Source organism: Xyrauchen texanus, chromosome 21 (assembly GCF_025860055.1).
Source record: "Xyrauchen texanus isolate HMW12.3.18 chromosome 21, RBS_HiC_50CHRs, whole genome shotgun sequence".
NCBI classification, from domain to species: Eukaryota; Metazoa; Chordata; class Actinopteri; order Cypriniformes; family Catostomidae; genus Xyrauchen; species Xyrauchen texanus.
In genome coordinates this window covers 10,885,828-10,899,801 of record NC_068296.1, presented here as the reverse complement: position 1 = coordinate 10,899,801, position 13,974 = coordinate 10,885,828, and the positions used below count along the sequence as shown (strand labels likewise).

The window sequence follows — 13,974 nt, the reverse complement described above, 5'->3', positions numbered from 1 at the left end:
CTACATCAGGACTAGTATATTTATGAGATTGTCTGAGATTAGTCATTATATTTACAGTTACGGTAACATTCCTCCTACAACATCAGCTTGATATACGGCATAGTACGATATTGGGAAACCGCAAGAGCTTATTATGTAGATTAAATTATTAATTAATTAACAATGCAAGTGCACATCATGTGGGAACAGTCCCTCAAGAGTAAGTAAGAAAGGCTAAACTGAAGAATATAAGGTCACATCATTAAACAAGTTCCTAAAAGTACCACAGTACTACCATGTATATTTTGCCATGGTACCATCAAATGCATGTTATGTTTTGGACAAGTACCATGATATATTTGTAGGCACCTTAGAGTCCCATGTAAATACCTTGGTATGCAAATATAGTAATCATTAAATGTCATAGTATAAAACCATATACCATCTGTTTACCATAAGATAGAGCTGCCATCTATTGTCATTACTGCACTCTGGTTCCGCCACAGTATTTTTTGTGAGAGATGAGCTTGTTTACACCAGACTGATCTCACTGTGAACTGTGCTTACCGAAATGTAAACCACTGCCCCCAGTGGCTCAAGCAGGAAGTACTTTTTTTTTTTTTTTTTTTACCTAAGTGCATGTGTGAGCTCCAGATTCCAGTTGTACAGCAAGATGTAAAAATGTCATATTAAAGGGAAAATGGAACCTCCAAATAATTTTCACAAATTACTTCCTGGCTTCAACACAGCATGAGAACCTTGGTCTCACACGCAGCTGATGAAACACTCTATCAGTCACACCACAGGAAAATGTAAACACACTTGAACTGATGCAAAAAAAGTGTCTGATGAGAGATGGCGCTTGTCAATAACTTTGCAAAATGAGGCAGATGTCAGAGTACTGGAACATTCGGAAGAAATGTGCATAATTTCTGTGTGATCATGTTGTTTACATAGATAAGCCTTCCTAAGGAAATACTTTGAAACCTAGTTGAACAAACCGCATGTGTGATTTGAATAGATGAGAGATAATATAGCCAAATCATAGCAGAAGGTCATACATTTCAGTAGCTACATCCTCTTTAGTAAAAGGAAGTGAATCTTGTTAAATTATATATGCAAAGAGCTGCTAATTGTGATTTTCTCTTCTCTAGGGATTTAAACAGATACTGTCAAGAGATAAAGACAACTGTGGAAACTTGATTTGGGCCTCTGAAATGACAATAATTACAGACAAGGATATCAATCACATTTTACAGAACAGTGAACCCCTGAAGATAATTGGACCATCACCCATTGAACCTACAGTAGCCAAAAGGTGGGCCAGTTCCTTTTGTAGTAAAATTATTAATTTTCTGTTTTGAAGGACTGTGAACATCAGTCCTGAGATCTGAAACTACAGTACATGTGATGTTCCCCAAGCAATTTCAGTCCATTATATCAAGTGGCAGCTTCACAGATACAATTTGACAGGTATGATTCTCACATGGTGCCAAAGTCTGTCTCAAATCAGCCATCAATTATTGCCTCTGTATTGTCTCTGACAAGCGGAGGCTGAGGATACAAGAACGCAAGAGTTTGGAAGATGATGTACCTTTCTCTGTGAGAGAGTTGAATCTTCACACTGTCACTTTGATTAATGGCCAGGTCATATTACAGGTTGATCCTAGAAAGTGAGAACATTTAATAGACGTGCAAGTTGCACAAATATATACTGAATAAACACTGCATTTGAAATGTCACACGTGACAAAAATAATATATCATAAATGTGATAAAATTATAATTTCTTTCAACATTTAGAAAAGTTGACCTCCCTGTGACGAGGAAGAGGGTGGGGCTGGGCCATGAGGACACACGGCAAGCCCTGAATCTGGCTAATCAGCCAGGAGGGGGATAAAGACTAGCCAGAGGCACCAGTTTGAGAGACGCAAGTGGCCGTGTTGCATGTGTGTCTGCGTTAATGTTTGTTTTAAGATAAGTTTCTGATTAAACTTTACATTGACTGTTTAGCTGGTTGCCACCTCCTACTTTACTGTCCTTGAACTCTTACAGTGGTACCAAAACCCAGGAAGAAGGAGGGATGCGCTGTCGCGGAGTCCTCACTCACGGAACCGAGGCCGTCTGCCGAGAAGAGGAGGAGCGGTTCCATCTGCCAGGTGCCAGAGGACTCACTGCTGTCCACCTGGGGAGGATCAAGCTGGCGTCAGCCTGAGGGCGGAGGAGCGGTTGAGGACCAGGCAACAGCAGGAAGGGCAATGCAACCCCCCTCCAGAAAGGGAGGGGAGACCGTCATGCCGGGGATTCCCCCAGACTGAGTCGGGCGATAGAGGAGTGTGACAAGCAGGAGAGTGGGGCCGGTCCATGAGGACACACAGCAGGCCCTGAAGGGGGATAAAGTCTAGTTAGTTCGAGATAGAGAGATGCACATGGCGATGTTGCATGTCTGTCTGTGATTGTTGATGGTTTTTTAAGTTCAATTTCTTTAAAGATTTTCTTTTAAATGTCTTTATTAAACTTTACATTGACTGTTCAGCTGGTTCACACCTCCTTCTTGCACGTCCTTGATCTGTTACACTCCCTTAAGATGATTTTATGGTTTGGAATGCTGGTACTTGACTAGTATAAGTGAAAGTTGTAATATGTTTCTTCCTGGAGGTACACTGGACTACGTCTCAGCTCTGCAGCATCCCTATTGACTTCAGTTAGAATACACTTAATACCAACATATTGTAATTCAAAATGCGTGTTGTGCTACATTGATGTCTTTTATATCTCTCCATGGTCTCTTTCTTCTCACAAAAAATTGCAATTACAATTGCAACTGTATGTCAGTATAGATATTTCAGGAATGGGGTTTTGTTGCATTTTATTTTGAGATTTTAGAGATTAGGGGTGAGCAGTATTACCAAAACCTTACATCATGATCTGAGTGATTTTATCTCATGACATATATCAAAATATTGTACACGAGTTTGCATGTCCACCTTGTCCTTGAAGTGGAAATGTTTAACAGATTGTTAAGGGTGAACAAATTTGACTTGCCATCCATAAATGAGGCACATTATGATGAACTTAACTTCTCCAGTTAGTTTAATAGAGAGGCTTTGAAATTGCGAAATAGGGGCAATAACATCCTGTTCAATACAAAACCAGGGAGGGGCTCTCTCAGGCGGAATAAAACAAAATGTTGGGTAGTCCTAGCCAACCTTTGTCAATCAGCCTATGTAATTTATTGAAATGGAATCTGGGATGCTTACCATTCCAAATGAAGGACTTTGCTATTCTATCAAATTGCTTGAAATAAGAGAGGGGGACATCTACAGTGAGAGATTGTAGCAGGTAGTTACATTTTGGAATACAATACATTTTTTGTATTGTATTCATAGATACATATAAAGAAGCCTAAATGCCCACATCGCTCAAAAATCATTTTATTAAGGGGTTAAAATTTGCTGGGAATAAAATGTCCAAACACTTATTATCTCAATAATGCTCTGTTTGGGCAACTGGAAGGCGATTTAGACAAATAACTCTGTATCCTGAGAACTTAGAAAAGGAATGAATAATTCTGTGGAGGGAATGCATAGTTCAAGTGGTGTTGGAGACGAATAATACAATAAAATATGCGTGAAGCAAACGCTTATGCACCATACCTCCCAACACCACCCCTGGAAAATTGTCTTCTAATGGTGAAAGAGGGCAACCCTGCCGGGTGTCCCTATCCAGAGTAAAATAATCTAAAATTAAGCAATTTGTTTGTACCGCTGCTACCAGATGTCTATAAAGTAACTTAATCTATCCAATAAAAGTATTCCTGAACCCATTTATTTCCAAAATCTTAGATAAAACGATAATCCCATTCTACCTTATCAAAAGCTTTTTCGGCATCAAGTGAGATGGCAGCGACCAGAGTCTGATCATTCGCCACTGACCACATGATATTGATGAAACACCTAATGTTGTCAGAAGTGCTTTGGCCCCGAATAAACCCCACCTGATCTATATGTATAAGAGATGTCATAACTTTACTTAATTGGTTAGCCAGAATTTTTTACAATATTTTAAAATCTAGCTGGATCAGGGAAATTGGAAGGTAACTCTTACACACACTTGGATCTTTGTCCTCTTTAAGTATCAGACTAATCTGGGCTTGTGTCACAATTGGCGGAAGCTTTGCATTCTTTAATGATTCCGTATAAACTTCTAGCAAAAGTGGGGCCAATTCTGTAGCATAAGATCTAAAAAATTCAGCGACAAAGTCATCTGGCCATGGAGCCTTGTCTGTATGAAAGGCCTTAATTACATTGCCAAGCTCCTCCAAGATTATCTTAGAATCAAGATAATTTTTTTGCTCAGTCATCAGTTTAGGGAGTTCTAATGGTTCCAAAAATGTTCTAATATCTTCATAAGTAGACAAAGATATGGAATTATAAAAATCAAGATAGAAATCTTAAAAAGCATTATTAATATCAATGGCCGAGGTACAAATTTCACCACTAGCAGATTTCACTGAGGGAATGGTAGAAAAAGACTCTCTCTGCTTTATATATCTAGCCAAAAGCTTCCCTGCTTTGTTCCCAGACTCAAAGTATGACTGTCTTGCCGTGAATAGCCAAAACTCCACCTTCCGCAACAAGATAGTATTATATCTGTATTTCAATCGGGTCAATTCTCAGGGGCCATCAAAGGACATTCAGCGCTTCAGCTCTGCCTGGGAACTTTCAATATTCCCTTCCAACTCCATGAGTTCTCTTGATTTTGACTTTTTGATGCATGAGGCATATTGTATGATCTGACCCCTAAGAACCACTTTAAGTGCCTCCCAAGCCATGCCAACAGAGGACACTGAAGACCAGTTGGTCTCCATATACACATTGATTTCAGCCTTTAACATTCGTTGTAATTCGAGATTTTGCAAAAGGTACACAGTAAATCGTCAACTATATGATTAATTTTTCTCTGTAAACTTACCAGGGCCTGACCTGAGACTAAGATGTTTACAATTGAGCAATCCACAACAGATGAAATGAGGGACTTAGATAAAAAAAATAATAAATCAATGATGAAAAAAATGTATAGTCTCTAACAGATGGGTTCAAAAGTCTCCAAATATCTGTAAGACCAAGATTTTTACACATCCTGTGAAGGGTCAATGTTGCTCTTGGGGGCTTGAACTCTTTTGCTTCACTATGATCAAGGACTGAGTCCATCAAAAGATTAAATTCTCCTCCCACTATTATATCATGATGGGTGCAAGCGGCTTGTAACTTCCCTTCATGATCTATAAAAAAGCCCTGATCATGTCAAGTCAAGTCATTTTTATTTGTATAGCGCCTTTCACAACACACATAATGTCAAAGCAGCTGAACAGAAAATGAAACTGCAATATCTATAATGTCTTAAGGGTCATCATTGTGTAGTGTGATAAAATACAATTGTGAATTGTGCTTAAAAATAAGTAATTAAATAATAATTGTATTTGGAAACCCAGAGAGAAGACAAAGGCGGCTGTGGTAAGGAACACAAGTCTCCATAAGATGCTGGTTAATGGAGAAAAATAACCTTGGGAGAAACCAGGCACAATGTGGGGGCCAGTTCCCCTCTGGCTAACATCATGAATATAATGCCAATATTACTAATGTATAGTGCAAGTCATGGTTTAAAATGATTAAACTAAATAAGTGCTAAGGGTCAGTGTTTCAACAAAGATTTTGTATGAATTGTAAAAGTAGCAACTAATGTCTTTGAAGTCCATCCTGGATGAACTGCAGAAGTTCACAAAGATGCATTGTCCTTGTTAGTTGACTGATGAAGGGTTTTGTTGCCAATTAATTGATACTCTATGTATTCCGTTTCAAGAGTGTAGTCTGTCATTCGACCGATGTGATGCAGGCAGAGATCAGTTAGGTGAATCACAGTTCAACCGGCTGGAAATTTCTGTGAGGTCTATACTAAGTCCAAGTTTCAGGAAATGGCATATGATGTATCCCATGCCTATGGCTGGAGAAGGCATCAGTTCATCCTCTGAAGTCCATCTTAATAGACTGAAGTGATGTTTGGCTGGCATCGGCTGCTATTAGCCGTCATCACTAAGAGATATATAGCAGTGGAGTCCAACACAAAGCAGGAATGGAGCTAGATCCAGATGATTCTGGTGACCTCAGGATAGGAGTCCCGAGGTTGAGACAGGGAAACAAATAGAATAATATTAGCATAGATGCCATTCAATTTATTGCTGAGTTATAGATCATGATCAATTTTTCTGGTTTCTGGTTCTGGCAGACCTAACTAAAGCAGCCTAAATGTGAGTTGTAGGATACATTAGGTGTATGAATGGCTAAATAGATAGTCTTTAGTCTAGACATAAACTGAGTAAGTGTCTGCATCTTGAAGAGTGTTAGGGAGATAATTCCAAAGTTTAGGAGCCAAATATGAAAATGATCTACCTCCTTTTGTGGGTTTTGATATTCTAGGAACTATTAAGAGGCCAGAATTTTGTGATCATAATGAACGTGATGGTATATAGCATGGTAGAAGGTCATTTAAGTACTGAGGAGCTAGACCATTCAAAGCTTTGTATGTAGTTAACAGAATTTTAAAATGTATACAAAATGTAATAGGCAGCAATATAACGATGATTAAATGGGGCTAATATGATCATATTTATGGATTCTAGTGAACCAATTGAAGTTTATTTATTGATATTGCTGGGCATCCTCCCAGTAATGCATTACAATAAACATGTCTTGAGGTTATGAACACATGAACTAGTTTTTCGGTATCAACAACAGCAGGCGTGTGTCGCAATTTAGCTATATTTCATAGATGAAAGAATGCTGTTCTACAAACATCAGTAATTATATTTTCAAGGGACAGATAGAATCAAATATAACACCTACGTTTTTTGCTGTTTAAGATGAAATAACAGTACATACATAGAGAGTCAAATTATATTTTAGTGCCTTGTTTTTAGAGGTTTTTGATCCAATAATTAGTACCTCTGTTTTGTTGGAATTGAGTAGAAGGAAATTTCGGGCCATCATATATTTTATTTAATTGATACACTCCGCTAATTTGGAGAATTGTGAAATTTCGTCAGGTTTTAAAGAAATATAAAATTGGATATTGTTGACATAACAGTGGAAACCACAATTCCTGATAAGCTCTCCCAGGGGAAGCTTATACAAGGAGAAAATCAGAGGTCCTAAAACTGATCCCTGTGCCACTCCATACTTTACTTTTGTTTGGTTTGACAATTCCTCATTTACACAGACAAAATGATAGCGGTCTGCTAAATAGGACCTTAACCATCCTAATGCAACTCCACAAATTCCAACACATTTCTCTAGCCTATTCAAGAGAATGCGGTGATCTATCATGTCGAATGCAGCACTAAGATCTAAAAGCACTAGAAGTGAAATGCAGCCGTGATCAGATGATAAGAGCAAGTAATTTGTAACTCTAATAAGTGCAGTCTATGTACTGTGCTGGGGACTAAATCCTGACTGAAATTGTTAATGTATACTATTTCTCTGCATAAATTAACATAGTTTGGAGGATACTTCATTTTCTAGTATTTTCAACATAAACGGGAGATTTGAAATTGGTCTATAATTAGCTTGTTCTCCAGGATCAGCTGTTGCTTGATAACTGCCATTTTAATGTTTCTTGGGACATGTCCAAAGGATAGCAAGGAGTTAATAATGATAATAATAAGAGGTTCTGAGATTACAGTGAATAATTATTTTTAGAGCTTAGTTGGTATTTTGAGTCTCTGCATAAATGCATGGCTGATGTGAAGTGTTGGCTGGCAAACAACTTTCTTCAATTAAATGAGGATAAGTCAGAGTTTATTGTTTTTGGTCAAAGGGGATGTGAGGTAAATTTAGAAAGACATTTTTCACTGCTTCCAGGGAAAAAACGTCCCTATGTAAAAAACCTGGGTGTTATATTTGACTCTGAGCTCAAGTTTGATCGACAAATAAATGCTGTTGTTAAAAATAGTTTTTTCCATCTTAGAACTATAGCAAAGTTGAAGTCCATCCTTTCTTTTGATGATTTGGAGAAGGTTGTGCATGCATTTGTGTCTTCTCGATTGGACTATTGTAATGATTTTTATCTGGGTGTGAGTCAGGCCTCTCTCTCTCGCCTGCAGCTGGTCCAAACTTCAGCTGCTAGGCTTTTAACTGGAACCAGGTAAAGAGACCATATCACCCCAGTTTTGATTTCACTACATTGGTTACCGATCCAATACAGAATCAAGTACAAAGTGTTGATGTATGTATTTAAGGCTCTTCATGGTCTTGCACTTGATTACATCTCTGCTTTAATATGTTTGTATCAACCTTCAAGGTCTCTCTGCTCTGGTGATCAGCTGTGTCTGTCAGTTCCTCGATCTCGTCTAAAAACTAAAGGTGATAGAGCTTTTGCGGTGGCAGCCCCTAGACTTTGGAATGAGCTTCCATTGGTCATAAAATCATCTCCGTCTCTATTCTCTTTCCAGGGGGCCTTAAAAATGTATTTATTTTCCCTAGCTTTTAATTAATTACATTATAAATTTTACTAGATCAATTTTATCTTATTCTTGTTTTATTGGTTTTAAATGTTTTTTGCATTCTTAAGCTGTATTTATGTGATTTTATTTATTTTTTGTAACTCCATGTACAGCACTTTGGTACCCAGTGTGGTTTTTGAAAGTGCTCTATAAATAAAATTGAGTTGAGTTGAGTTGAGTTGAGTTGAGGTATTGGATCAAACATACATGTGGCTTTTAATATTTCAATACATTTTGTTAGCTCTTCATGACCTGTGACAGCGAAGGATTGAAGTTGCATGACAGGAAAATTATGAGACACTGTTTTCTGAGGTACTGTGAAAAATAAATTACATAATTCCAATTCCAATTCTGATTATTTAAATTTTAGCAGAAAGAAATTCATGAAGTCATTACTCTTGTGCTGCGACAGAATATCTGGTTCAGTTGAGGATTTATTCCTAATCAATTTAGCCACAGTACTGAATAAACCCCTAGGTTTGTTGTGGTTGTTTTCTATGAGTTTGCTAAATTATGCTGACCTGGCAGCTTTTAGTGCCTGTCTGTAGCTACTGACACTATACTTCATGCACTGCAAAATACCTCTAATTTTGTATTCTTCCACTTGCGCTCCATTTTCCGAGCAGTTCCGAGGGGGGGAGGGGTTGTGATTGAGTAACATTAGCTGATCGCAGCATACAAGAGATGAGGTAATGATCTGAGATGTCATCGCTTTGCTGTAGAATTTCTATAGCATCAACAGCAACTCCATATAACAGAATTAAATCTACCATATGGTGTTAAGTTGTCCTGTCACATTTTGTCTGACTCCAATAGAGTAGACTCCAATAATCCCAATGTGTCATTTTCATTATCTATGGGAATTTTGAAGTCACCAATAATTAAAGCTCTATCTACTGTAACTACAATATCTGATATAAAATTGGCAAATTCACAAAGGAAATCAGAATAAGGCCAGGGTGATCTATATAGTGTAGCAAGTGTAAAATATGACATGTGAGTATGACATATGAAATATGAGTTTTTTATTTATATCTGACGGTGTCACATTAAGCATTATTAGTTCAAAAGACTTACATTTATATCATATCCTCTGTGTAACACCAAAAACTATACTGTAAATTGTAGCAACACCTCATCCTTGACCCTTCAGAAGAGGCTCATGTTTATAACAATAACTTGGGGGAGTAAATTCATTTAAACTAATATATTCATCCAGTTTAAGCCAGGTTTCAGTCAAACAGAGCACATTCAAACAATGATCTGTAATAATTTAATTTACAATTAGTACTTTGGTTGAAAGAGATCTAATGTTTAGTATCCCTTCCTTCATATAATGTATATATTTCATTTGTTTTGTTTTGTTCAAGTTTGACCTTAATCCAATTTTTTCTAAAATTTTAAGGGTAAAATTTTGATTTTGAGAGAGTTTTGTGTTTGGTAGTTCGGGGTAAAGACTCTGTCTCTATGTGATATCTAGGTGATACAGTCTCCATGTTTTGTAGTTTATGTGACCTGTGTGACATCTTAAGGCAGCTAGCAGATGTTCGGATTAACCAGTTTGTCTGCTTCCTAACATGGTCCCCAGTTAGTCAAATGTTATCATTATTAAGATGATGAGCCAAATTACTAGAGAGGTGAGCTCCACCTTCAGGTCAGGTCTACCCAGAAATCTCCACCAATTGTCTATAAATCACATGCTATTTTCCAGACACCACTCAGACATCCAGCCATTCAGTGACACTAATCTACTATAAACCTTGTCACCACGACGAGCAAGTAGGGGGCCAGAGCATATTACAGTGTCTAACATCATTTTTGAAAGTTCACACACCTCTTTAACATTATCTCAAGTGATCATTAGTGCCGACATGGACAATTGAGACAATAACAATTTTAGAATTGTAAAACTACGTTTAGCATTATCCAGCACTTGTAAATTTGATCTGATGATAGACACTCTGGCTATTTACCAATGGCTAGAGTTTCTATTTCCTCATTACGTACAATAGAATCATCAATTATTAGGGCTCTTTCAACATGATTCTCAGTGGTTGTATCACTGAATACACCCACTGAGTGGGTGCATGTTGCAGATCTCAGCTGTAGTCCATTAATTGGTAGCCACTCCCATTAAACAAAAGAATGTAGGACTAAACTAAAACTTGACTATGACAGTAAAATAAAATATCTCCAAAAAAGATGTCAAATAATATGGAAACAACCAACACACCAAAAGAGACTATATACCAAAAGAGGGCTATACAGTATATGCATAGAGGCAAACAAGATAACAAGATGAATCAACTGGAAACAACCAAAAGACAAGACTAATAAACTGATGAAAAAACTAAAAATAAGGGGAATGTTAACAAATTCATGGTAAGGATCTAAGACAGAATTTCAACAAGACATGACTAACACAAAATAAATTCATGAACAAAAACACGAAAACAGGACAAATTAACAACAGAACAGTTACATTTTATTACTGTGTGTAGTTGAATGACAATATCCCTTAAATATAATTGTATAACCTTTGGAAGACCTTTACAAAGCTTGTCATATTTTTAACAGTGTTCTGGTAAGCTCTTCTGAAACAAAAGGAGAAAAAAATGGCTGATCTTCAATTGGGGAAGGAATGTAGAACTCTGTAGAAACTTCAATATTCACCACTTAATTTCCAATGATTCCATGTCATCTGGTCAGAAATCTTTATGTTCCAAAACATTGGTCTTGGGCCAAAAGTAATAAGAAAAAGTGGACAGCCTTTGCCTAGTAGCTCTTTACAGCCAAGGTCGTGATCCTCAGGCCTGTTAAAGACCCCCTTGGGGCTGAAGCTGTAACCAAATATTTAAGATAACAGTGACTGGGCTCTGCTGGAGCCCCATGCTGCATGAGGAGGGAGCACTACCTGGAGTTCTGTCTGATGGTCAACACTGAGGGGTGATAGGGCAGTAGAGGTCATGACACTGGGCAACATACATCAACCGGTGCCAACACTAAGTGAAAGATGCTCTCTAAGAGAGACAAAGATCATACAAATCATTCAGCAAAGAAGTGAGATATTTCTGGAAATTTGTGACCACGCACAATACATAACAAGCTATATAAAAACAAGTCCATGTTAGAGTTACACCATGTTCTAACCAGATGTGAAGCAATAAAGTGACAAGCGATAAAAGCTTTATGATAAAACCTATCTCTTCTGTTTGAGTTTTTGTCCTAAACGACAAAGATTGCGTAAAGAGGCGGTTGACCGGACATTTTTTCAGCGCTTGGTTACTATTTCTGCTACATCGCACTAAGTATCCTTAACCAGACTGAAATATCTTTGTTCCAAAATCCCGTTCCACATAGCTTAATATTAAACATCAAACATATTCTGGTTGGCTGTGATTGTGTGGCATCTTGCAGTATGTTTGCTTTCAGTATGGGCAAACAAATTACTTGTTTGTGGAAACGTATCGTGTCATGGCAATTAAGGAAACGGTATAAGAGTACACATAAGACGGATACGATGGAGAATAACACTACAATCCATGCAAGGCTTAGGAAGAATCTTCAAGGAACAAAGTTGGACACAAAGGCTAGTGTGCAAAATCAGGTCAAGTGGACAAGCCTCCATCCATACACAGGCCTGACACCCAGGGCTTTAACTCATGTGTACTGTTTAGACCTTATACTCCCTGAGTGAGATCCAGGGGTGAGGGGAGTTACTATCCACCTTAAGTTGAAAGCCATATGTGCTGACCTAAAGGCATCTAAGGTCATCCCACACAAGGGCAGTAAGTGACAGTTTCTCTCAGGTCTTGTGACTCAGGAACCATATGGAAAGACACCAATGCACACTAGCAAAGATGCAGCGATAACTCTGATCAACATTTTCACACCAGCAGTGTGGGTTTCACAGCAAAACATGAAAGCTCTTGCAGCAACTAGTCTGTTATCTTTGTTATGATCCAGTGGTCCACGATTAAAATATGGGAAACATGTTACTTATGAAAAAACTATTTAAGGCAAATTAGATGTTAACTAATTAAAATGCGCTAATTTGCATAAATTTGACAAGGGTACAAGGCTCGCAATTTTTACCATTTTGGTCACATATGCTCCCAAAATTGTATCTCTGCGACCCCAAAATATACTTGGGAGCATTTGTGTGAGTGCAAATAATTTTTGTGTTGCGACCTATATTAATTTCTCTACAAAACGTTTGCTAATTACTGCACTATGTGCCTGCTGTGAGTTGATTGACCTTCCGCTCAATTGAAAAAACTCACCACCTACACCATCGCCAAAGAAGAGCTCACATTCACAAAATGTAAACCCATGTTGCAGCTCATGAACGGCATTGAGATCAACATGACATACGCAAATGTCATATGCCAGAATCATCGGCGTGATAGCAGATACCATCCGCGAGAACACAGCAGTTACAATATCGTCAGCTCAGTACATCTCATTCATCATTGATGGAGACACCGAAATATCTGTCAAGATGTGTGTGATAGTGTCCTCGTCAGACATGTTGAAGTGGAACATACTAATGCTAATGGAGAGGATGTTTTTTTTTAAATACATAGCCTAGTATTATATAATAACACGTTGATTTACCTGCAGTTATCAATGGCAATATGTTAGCCTACTATATTAAGATCACTTGTAATATCACAATTATTCAGTGTCTTACTGAATGTGTATGTAGGTTTTTCTAATTGGATTTATTTGTTAAATAAAGCTGCATTAAAAACCAGCATTATTTTCCCCCGGGTCAGAATTGAACCAAACCTAAGAGGTGTAGACAAAAGGTTTGACATTCCATAAATATATATATATATATATATATATATATATATATATATATATATATATATATATATATATATATATATATATATATAATTTTACTTAATTAGTTTTTTATATTCATTTAGTCAATGTTGAGGAAAAGCCAAAAGCATTGCATTTAATGTAAATAATAATAAATAAAAATATTTTTATTTTTAACCTTTTGAACCATAAACAATGTTGTTTCTATGCTGGGTCTTCACAAAATCTGGGCCCTGAAGCAAAACCATTTCACTGTTATTTTCATCAAATGCATCTTCAAATCTGATCTGATCAGAATTAATTATTTAATCTTACAATGTTATGTAGTATTCTCCTGCCCACTCCTACCTGATGTAAGATTTTAAATGACTTGAATAACAGATAAATCTGAGCCCAGAAGTGGTTAGCGCAAAACACCCTGTTTATGCTGTCTGCAGTGGAAACTAAAAGGTCAGGGCTAGTGGCAGTTCGCTGAATGCTCACGATGCAAAAACAGACAATGTGTTCAAGTGAGTGACAATTTAAAGCAGCATTGTTTATGTGAATATGTGCATGTGTTATCAGTGTTTTCAGCTTGTTTTGATAAACGAAGACAGCAAAAGAGGA

General features: G+C 37.3%; 1 long non-coding RNA gene across 1 annotated transcript; it reads left to right on the top strand.

Annotated features, from left to right (window-relative positions):
- Positions 1-10: 10 nt before the first annotated feature.
- On the top strand, positions 11-2,388 carry LOC127661890 (uncharacterized). Its single transcript, XR_007972805.1, has 3 exons — positions 11-1,297; positions 1,782-1,927; positions 2,034-2,388. It is a non-coding gene; the product is annotated as an uncharacterized LOC127661890 (long non-coding RNA).
- The last annotated feature ends 11,586 nt before the right edge of the window (positions 2,389-13,974 follow it).